Genomic DNA, 9044 nt, shown 5'->3' on the forward strand with positions numbered 1-9044 from the left:
TCGTGTAACTGTTAACAGTTTTGTCCTTTGGGCCTGTCCCTTGAGTTCCTGTTTCACACATGCGATTACTTTCCATGTATATAATTGGTTTTGAATCTCCTCGAATGACAGTGAATATTTCTTCCCTCTTAGACCATCAGTTACACTAAAATTAGCTCATCTTAAAACCATTGAAACTCACATGAAAAATATATTTTTAATATAACTGTCATTGCTCACTGCAGCTTGATTTTAATTTGGGGTCTGTAACGATTAAAGCATTTAGCTAATGAGACCGTGTCGGAAATTACCAGAATAATGTAATATGCAATGCCTGATTATATTTTTTTTAATGCTTAGGGTTTTTTAAGTACCTTTACAATAAATAAGAAGAAAAGAATAAAACATATTTCACTCATACAAAAAGATCCTAAGGCTACCTTATCTTTCTTTTGTGTTCATACTGATTACAAAAGCTGCATCAGTCAGGTCTTGGGTGTTTCAGCAGCCAAGCAAACAAGTTTCTGCTTGCAGCTGTGCCAAGCAGAACACTGCCATCTAGTCGTCTGCGAGGTGGTGATTCCCAGTGCCGTGCTGGGACCTGTCCAAAAGGTCAGTTCTTTGTGGGCTGTACTTCTCCAAAAGGTCAGTTCTTTGCTGTTATGACCTGGTTTTAAGGAGGACTTTTCCTAAACTGCTTCTATATCAGCAGCAATGAGTTTGTTTCAAACTAATTTTTTTTTTTTTTCCACTGTTTGTGGAATACCCGGAGCAGAAAGAAAATAGAGCTGAAAAAATAGTTCATAGAGTTTTAAATAGGTGATTTGAGTTATAATCAAGCATCATAGTGACCTGGTAACACAAACTAGATTTGCTCCTGTGAGCTTATATAAAATCCAAATTTTTTTCAACCTTATTGGGTAAATTACATTCTTTTAATTAGCAGTCCCCTACAAAGCAATTTATTATCCTAGTATAGAAATTAGGAATACATTACTTATGGAAGTATAGAGCATGAAGTGAACCTAACTGGTCACTCTTAAAGGCTGGAGTAGAAGTTTCTGTGAGAAAGCCCAAAAGCTGGAATCACTCATGTTGACACGAGTACAGATATTTATTTTTAATTTTGGAAGATGCAATACATCATAACAAAATTTTATATATAACTTTTAGTAAGGAAGGGTCCCTGTGATTACGTGGCAACACTTCATTTTTTTTGTCAACTAGAGATGCAGATGGTAGGAAATAAATGGTCCTTTCATGCTGCAAGATCATATTCAGATTGGAAATCTGTATAGAGATTAATACAAAACCTACAATGCACAAAGTTACTTCTGCTCTCCTTTCATCTGGTTTAAGTTCAGACAGTCTACTGTGACCATCAAATTCAGCAACAATGGAGCTAGGACTCAGATCTGGAAACATTTATATTGCTTCCATCATCACGGTGCCCAGGAACCTGAAGCCTTGGTTCAGACTTGTTTATTCCAACAAACCTGACATAAGAAACAGCAGATTTGACACAAGGCAGGACAGTGCCATTGCTGGAGATGTCCAATGAGAGCTAGTCTTGTGGGGAGGCAACCCAAAGGCATCCTTGAAAAATTAGAAAGTACAGGGTGGAAGGTGGTATTATGGTAACAGGAGCTGTGAGGTCACTCCTGAGCAGTCAGAGCTCTCCAGAGGCTTCTTCAGTCTTTTCTTCTAGCAAACTGTGTAACAAGGACCTGTGTGCATCTACAGTTTACATTGGAGAGTTCAACTGTCCAGCAGAAGATTGAATTAATCTGTAACCCATCAATATCCCTTCATCTTACAAACCTGTGGCCATAGGTCTAATTAGGTCGTGCTTCTTGTTCTGCTCTTTAAAAGCAAGTGGTCTTTTGGTCAGACTATACCTGTGAAATGTTTTATTGATTTGTTTTCTTGCTGCCATAATATTTGTGCTCATGATCTTGCTAGATATAGTAAATTCAAATGGAAAAATTTAAGGACCACAGACCTGATTGAGGAAAAAGTACTAAAAATTTCATGAGTAGCCATATTCTGTACTGAACTACTGCCCTGTCATGGACTTGCCTCCTGGAAATGCTGCCTCTTCAATTATAGATTAAGTTGAAGGTTTAGCGCTTACAAGAATAGTGCTGTACAAACCTTCTCTGATTTATTCTGAAAGCATCTGTATGCCTTTGATCCCAGATGTGTAGACTTAAAGGTGAGGGTTGATCTTGTGCTAAGAACTGGGGGCAAAGCAGGCAGTCCTGGTTTCATTCCCTGCCTGTGGTTCACACTTCCTATGTAACTCAAGATAGGCCACTAAGCTCTTTGTTCATTATTTCATGCTCTGTAAAACTGGGATACTAATACTTCCTATCCCTTCGTATGCTCTTATTCTTGCCTAATAAGGAAGTTATTATATAATACACTTTCTTGCTGAATGTAGCTGGTATTGCATTTGTGTGTTAAGTAAATAAGTACATGAAGTACCAAGTCCACTTCAGTATTTGGAACCTGCCCATTTTGAAGTTACTCATGATAGATGTATGCTGGATGAGGAATTGGCATTATATTGTCAGAAATGCTATTTAGCTTTGCTGTGATGTCCTTTCTGGTAGCCTTACCATCTGCAGGTATATAAAAGCAACACCTGTTCAGTGAATTCAGAGTAAGGACAGTTTATGGAGGCAGCTACAGAGAACATTACAGAAACTGTCTAGTTGCCTGTGATAGAAGAATGTCAAGAGATAGAATACTAATCTTATAAGAAACTCCTGCAGCACCGAAAAGCAGACAATAGCACTCAGGGTTTAGAAAAAAGATTGATCTTCTTGACAAAGGACAGACATCATTAAAAATGCTAGAAGTTTGGACAGAATTCCACTGAAATTTAGGGCATTTCTTTGAGTTTGCACAGACAAAAGTGAAGAAGGAAATTAGCTGTCAGTTTCTAAATTTTTTAAATAGTCTGGTAAATGGACGCCTGTTCCCTTCTTTATCAGAGGGCTTTCTATTTAGCTCGTATTTCATTTCTTAATGAATCAGATTCCTCTTGAAGAGACAGAGCTTTATCTTCTGCTATCCTTTGATTCACTTTGCTGGAATTAAATGTTTAGGCTTTACTTGCCCATGAATATGGTATTCTAAGACACATGCATTTTATGCATTCTAATTCCTTATACTTTTATGGGCTTACATGTTGAAACTTGCTACTCTAGTACAAATCTGTAAACAGTCCCCATGTATTCTTCTAAGAATTCTTTCCTCCCTTAGTTTTTAATAATTTTTAATGCACTCATTATTAGAAGTTTTCATCTTTGCTGCAGAGATGCATCACATATGAATAGGCACAGGTCTCCATTTACCATGGTCAAGCAGGTCAAAGGAATCAGGATGTAGATGAGAGCTTCCTAACAGAATTTATGTTGAGCATAACAACCTGTGCTGATTGAGTTTTGTCACGTTAAAGCCTTATAAACATTACATGTAAATACAGTCATTGATCATTTAGCTGGCTAATAGCTGTATTATTTTGGCTTTATGGTATAGTTCAACTAAAGGAAGGCTATAGTTCCTCTGCCACTGTTTATTACCATTCTTTTCTGTAATATGAAAATTTTTCAATTGCATGTCTGGAAAAGACACAGAGACCAGACAGCATGCATCATTCAAGGGAGCTCCTCTGACACAGTCCTTATGATTCTCACATTCCTACTTTTATTCATCTCAGCCTTGAAATGTTCAGTTTCCAGCTTAGAAACAGAGTATGGAAGAAAATTATCAGCTTACTTTATAAGATGCCACCCCTCACTGTGTTGCCTGATCTGTATCATTGGACATTGGCTGTAGGAACAGCAATTAAAAATAGGGGGCATGATTAATTTCACACTAGGGCCACTGTAAAAGACAGCCACAGTAAATGCAGACAGAGTGGTATAAGACTCAGATTGGTTTCAGGCTTCCGTTGTAGTGCTGGGGCTAGACTTAAAGTATTGGCCAAGTCCTTTTATTCTCTCTTGAAAAGTGTGTATTTAACCACTTGGGGAATAGTGGCAGAACAGCTTAAAATTAGCCACAGCCTTGGTCTTGGGCAATGATCACAGAGCTGCTGAGTGATTCAGCTTGGCAGGGACTCAGGAGGTCATCTAGTCCTGCAGTATGGTTGCAGAAAAACAATGCTTAATTCAGTTATAGCGCTTTAGAACTGCTGCCTAGTTCAATACAAGAAAAGGAAAAAAAAAAAAAAGAAACATTTAGAAGTTTTTATCTAAAAGCAATGACTTCTGTAATTTTAGTCTAAAATACTAATAATTTGTAAGTACGTTTTTCTCTGTATGCTCTGTGTTTGTTGTAAAAACTACGTACCAACAAATCATGGTGACATGGTTAGTGGAATGAATTAAAAACAGGAGCAATTTCTGACATTTAATTATTTCATTTTCTACATGACTGTTGGTTTTTGTGATAATATCACAGTCTATAAGAGGAAGATATCCCCAAGGATTTCTCCATTTTTAAAGTCATGCACATATAATTATTATATTATGAAACACAATTATGGTTCCTTCAGGAATTTTCCATTATCTTTACAAACAACCTGACAAGGAAGCAAAGAATGGCAGGAAATAATCCAATTAAAATATTTGCATCTGTTTTGTCTCATTATATAAATTTAAATACAAATCTCTTAACATAAAATAGTAATGCTCTTGCAACAAATTATTTTAGAATGTCCTCCTTAAGACTTCATGTAATAACAAAAACAATTATACCTCCCTAGGGAGGTGGTCCTCTAAAGACAGAGAGATCATAGAGCTATCTAATAAAACACCAAATTTTATTGCTTGGAAATAGTTTTTTGAAGTTCATCTTCTTAGATATATAAAGTAAGGAGTGCTTATTTTCCTCACATACCTTAATTTACCTACACTGAATTTTCTCTGCCATTTTTCTCATCCTGGATCATAAGCTGTCTCTGCATCCCTTTACAGTGGTAGTTGTATGTGTAATCTTTTGTACCCTCATTATCTCCACACTTATCATTGTCATGATAAAAAGATCTCTATGGGATGATATAACATTGAAGGACCTGTATAGGAGGCAAAAATTCAACATCTGCAGAAATGGAATTCATACTTGGTAGACCTGGGAAATGGAAAGATCTCTCTCTCATGCCTTTCTCCTGTGCTAATGTGAAGTTACATTGGGTCTCCTGGATTGAGCTGGGCTTGTGCAAATTTCACTGCAGTGTGGATGCAGAGATAGAGGTGGGGGCACACGCACACAGGTGTGATTCTTGGCTGCAGCTGAACCCTGCTGCTGTGCTGTGCTGATCCGTGTGAGATCTTTGAGAGCTCGAGCCTCCTGTGGTCCGTGTGCTTCTGCAATGAGTGCTGAGTGTCCACAAGCAGATTCTGTACCCTAAGAGTCAGATCTTCTTGACTTCCTCTGCAGCAGGGCCACAGTGGATGTAAGGAAGAGACTTTATGACCCATAGCAAACTCATGGATATGTGGGCAAGTGCACATCTCTGGAGTGGTGCAGGAGCGATGTTTCACAGTGTCTCCATACAGGTCATGATACTGGAGACAGACAGGAAGAGGAGATCTTGAGGGGTGCGCATATTGTGCTAGGGACATCATGCTAGTTGATGCCGCCGAGTGCCCTTGGCAGGCATTGATAAGGTGGGGAGAACCACCCAGCATCATCCTATTTCTTTCTGCCCTACATAACCTGCATAGATGGGTGTGTGTTATCATTTATTCATGAGAGGACTTCTCACCATGTTTCAGTAAAAATCACTTCTACTGCAAGGACTGCTGATGGCTAATCAGAACATTTATCTTACTTTGTATTTCCTTGTCTATTCCAGCTCCCTGAGGACTGCTGTTACTGGCACAGGTATTGTGTGAGGTCACTCAGAAAGCATCCTAGGACCCAAAGTGCTGAACAATGCTCTTGTTATTAACAGGGAAAACCACAGGCTCATTCCCAGAAGCTTGTGCTCATTCTTGCCTTAATCCACCAAAAACTGTAAGCACATGCTTATTTTGAAGAGCATAAAGAACTCTTGAGTTTCTGTCAGACTACCCGGATAGTTCCTATTTAAGTTGGCTTTAAATGTTTTGCTGAATCAAAGTCAGAAGACACTTGTAGGGACTGAACACATAATGCCCAATGTTTTTCCATTCCTGGTAAGCTGTCCCAGATGTGACAATATCAACTATTGCACAGTTAAACAAGAACAGCCTCATTGAACAGTTCAGACTGAAACACAAGGTAACCTGCAGGTGGGTCACCCATGTGAGAAGTGGGTCATTTTGGAAGGACAGTGATACCTTCCAAGAATGAGACTTCTCATCTTCAGATTACAGCCAAATTACCAGTTAGACAAAAATAAGGGCTGAACCACCATCCTTGTCCAGCTGAAAAGATTGCTTCATCCTCTAAGGATGCCATGAAAGCTGCTTTAATGATGGGCTAATTTAAATTTCTTATGCTTTAGCTAAGATTAGTTCATCTAGTGACATTTAAATTTCATTTGCTTGCAGTAATTTTTTGTGCAGATTGTTGCAGATAACAGAAATGGCAGATTATGTAAATAGCATTTTATAAACAGCAGCTTTTTCAAGCCATTGTTCTGAACATCCTACCCAAATTGCCTCGTACATTTCTCTCATTTTAAATATGTGTCTGTGACCAGACACTTTGCTTCAAGAAGCTTTTTTTGTTCACCTGTCTCTGAAAGAGTACATTAGTTAAATTAAAATTGCTGTTGAAAGCCAGTTATTTCATCAAACAACAATAGCAAAAATGTTCCTGTGCAAAGGGCAAAAGATATAACCCAGCCATCTGCTACAGTCAGCAGCAACATCGCCAAGTGTAAGAAAGATCTGATAGTACTTGAAGAGAGATTGCCAAACAACTCAGAGAAAACCATACACATACCTTTATTTTTTTATTATGATATTTGGAAGCCTTTTCTAATTATAGAGATGAAGGCTTCAGACATATATTTAAGCTGAATATTCATATAAGTCCTAGCACTAAACTCTGCATCTTTTCACATGTCTCTGATTCATAAAAGGACAGTGCTGACACCAGTAAGCAGTGCTGCTCAGGAGGGACTTGTTGGGGTGGCATAAGAACTTGCTGCCAAGCACAGGGCTTTGCAAGTCCTCCTTGAAAGAACCCAAGGAGGAATTGCTAAGTATGGTTTCTGTTTAACTACTAAGATTTGAAGTTAAAAGCTTAAAAAAAGTAAAAAAAAAAAAAAAAAAAAAAAAAAAAGGAATAAAAAGAGAGAGAAAAAGCAAAGAAAAATATGGATTTGCTGAAAAGAGATGATACAAGCTGAAGGCCAAACATAAATCCTAGTGCTAAACTAAAATAAACTGCTAACTGCTAAAGTCAGAGGGGAAACATGAAGATAAGCAGCATTTCCAGCATTTCCAGTTGTATTATTGAGGGTAGATAAGGGATTAAATTAAGCCCTGCTTCTCCACTGGTGGTGAGAGTGTCTTAAGCTGATGTGGCTTGTGTGAATGCTTGATGATTGCCTCCCAGCAGCAGCAGATAGCACCAGCCCTGCCAGGCATCAAGACTGCTTTCCTCCAGGAGCTACACCCACAAGTTGTGCCAGTGGGTGAGGCTTTTGCAAAACTCTCCATTTTCTGTATTCCTCCCCTCTGTGTCTTCCCTTTCTGGATTTGTGAGTGATTTTCTGAAATAGCAAGATTCAAACAGGAGCCAGAAGGAAATAATTTTTATGTGAAAGGGATTTTGCTGCCCTTTTTGGGGTCCATTAATTATATTCAGTTTGACTTCTTTTTCTCGATTAGGTCTTTCAATGTCTGATCTAGAGGGAATCAAATGAAAAAAATATTTGAAAAGTGAAGAGAAGTAGCTGTAAAGTGTTGTGGAAATTTTTCATAATTGATACAAAGTACATATTGCATAAGTAAATGATAAGAAAAGGAAGACAAGGTTGCATGAAGGGTGAACATGCAATTAACAGTGAAGTCATTTAAACCCAGTGGTCACTGATGAATATATAAGTATATGCACAAACAACAAAAACTTTTAATTGTGTAATGATTATTAGTAACTATCATTGAGGTATTCCTAAGGAATTTATTATAATCAGACTGTTTAATTTATTAATAACTATCTCAAAAAATACTATAACTTAAGTACATGTTCATCCCTTTTTCAAGATATTGTCTGCTATGTGCATTCATTATAGCTCAAATATAAACAAACTGTTTCTAGGACACGTACTAAATACAGCATAACTACTCAAATAAATTCTTTTAGATTTATATTTGAGGTAACAGAATTGTGTAACACTTTAATGGCAGGAAAACAAATTCAACTATGCATAAAACTGTAAAGCTGTATAATATACAGCTATATAAATAAGACAGACTGATTAAGGGGTCATTGCATTTTTCGGGGGGAGGGCAGGGGGGAGTAGAAAAAAAAACATATTGTAGTCTATAAACTGTGACTATCCACTTTACATGGATCTGAAAAGCATGAGCAAAGAAGAAAGCATGAGCATGGAGAGAGAGGGATGGAAAGCATTAGTTTGAGAGGCATTTAATTTTCTCTGCATTCCATTGAGATAGGGGTGTGGATGGAGTACACTCCACAGAAGAAAGAAGTTCAACAGCAGCACTAGGAGCTGCCTCCATGCTGCATTTAGCACAAAAACTGGCTTTCTACCACTGTGACTGTGAGTCATGGCTGAAAACCCTGGCAGCCCTATGGAAAGTTTTGGTCAAGTCCTGGGGCAGCAAAAGCTCTCAGCACAAATCTCATGGGCTATTTGGGGGCTGCAGTTATTGCAGAAAAAGCACAGAGGAGGCTGCCAGTCCCACAGTCTGCCCCTTACCTGGTTTCTGTCTCTCCAGCCAGGGAGAAGAGATTGTCGTCTTCTCTCAAAGAGTCAGAAGGCTTAAGGATGAGTAGAGGTACTTTCTGATGGCACATCTGGTGCCAGCAAGGACTGGCAAAAAGGCACTGCATAATAAGGAGTGTGGGCAATCTTCCCTCTCTCTCATCCA

This window comes from Pseudopodoces humilis, chromosome 5 (assembly GCF_049639895.1).
Source record: "Pseudopodoces humilis isolate 2021_Gansu_Grassland_sample_001 chromosome 5, ASM4963989v1, whole genome shotgun sequence".
Lineage (NCBI taxonomy): Eukaryota > Metazoa > Chordata > Aves > Passeriformes > Paridae > Pseudopodoces > Pseudopodoces humilis.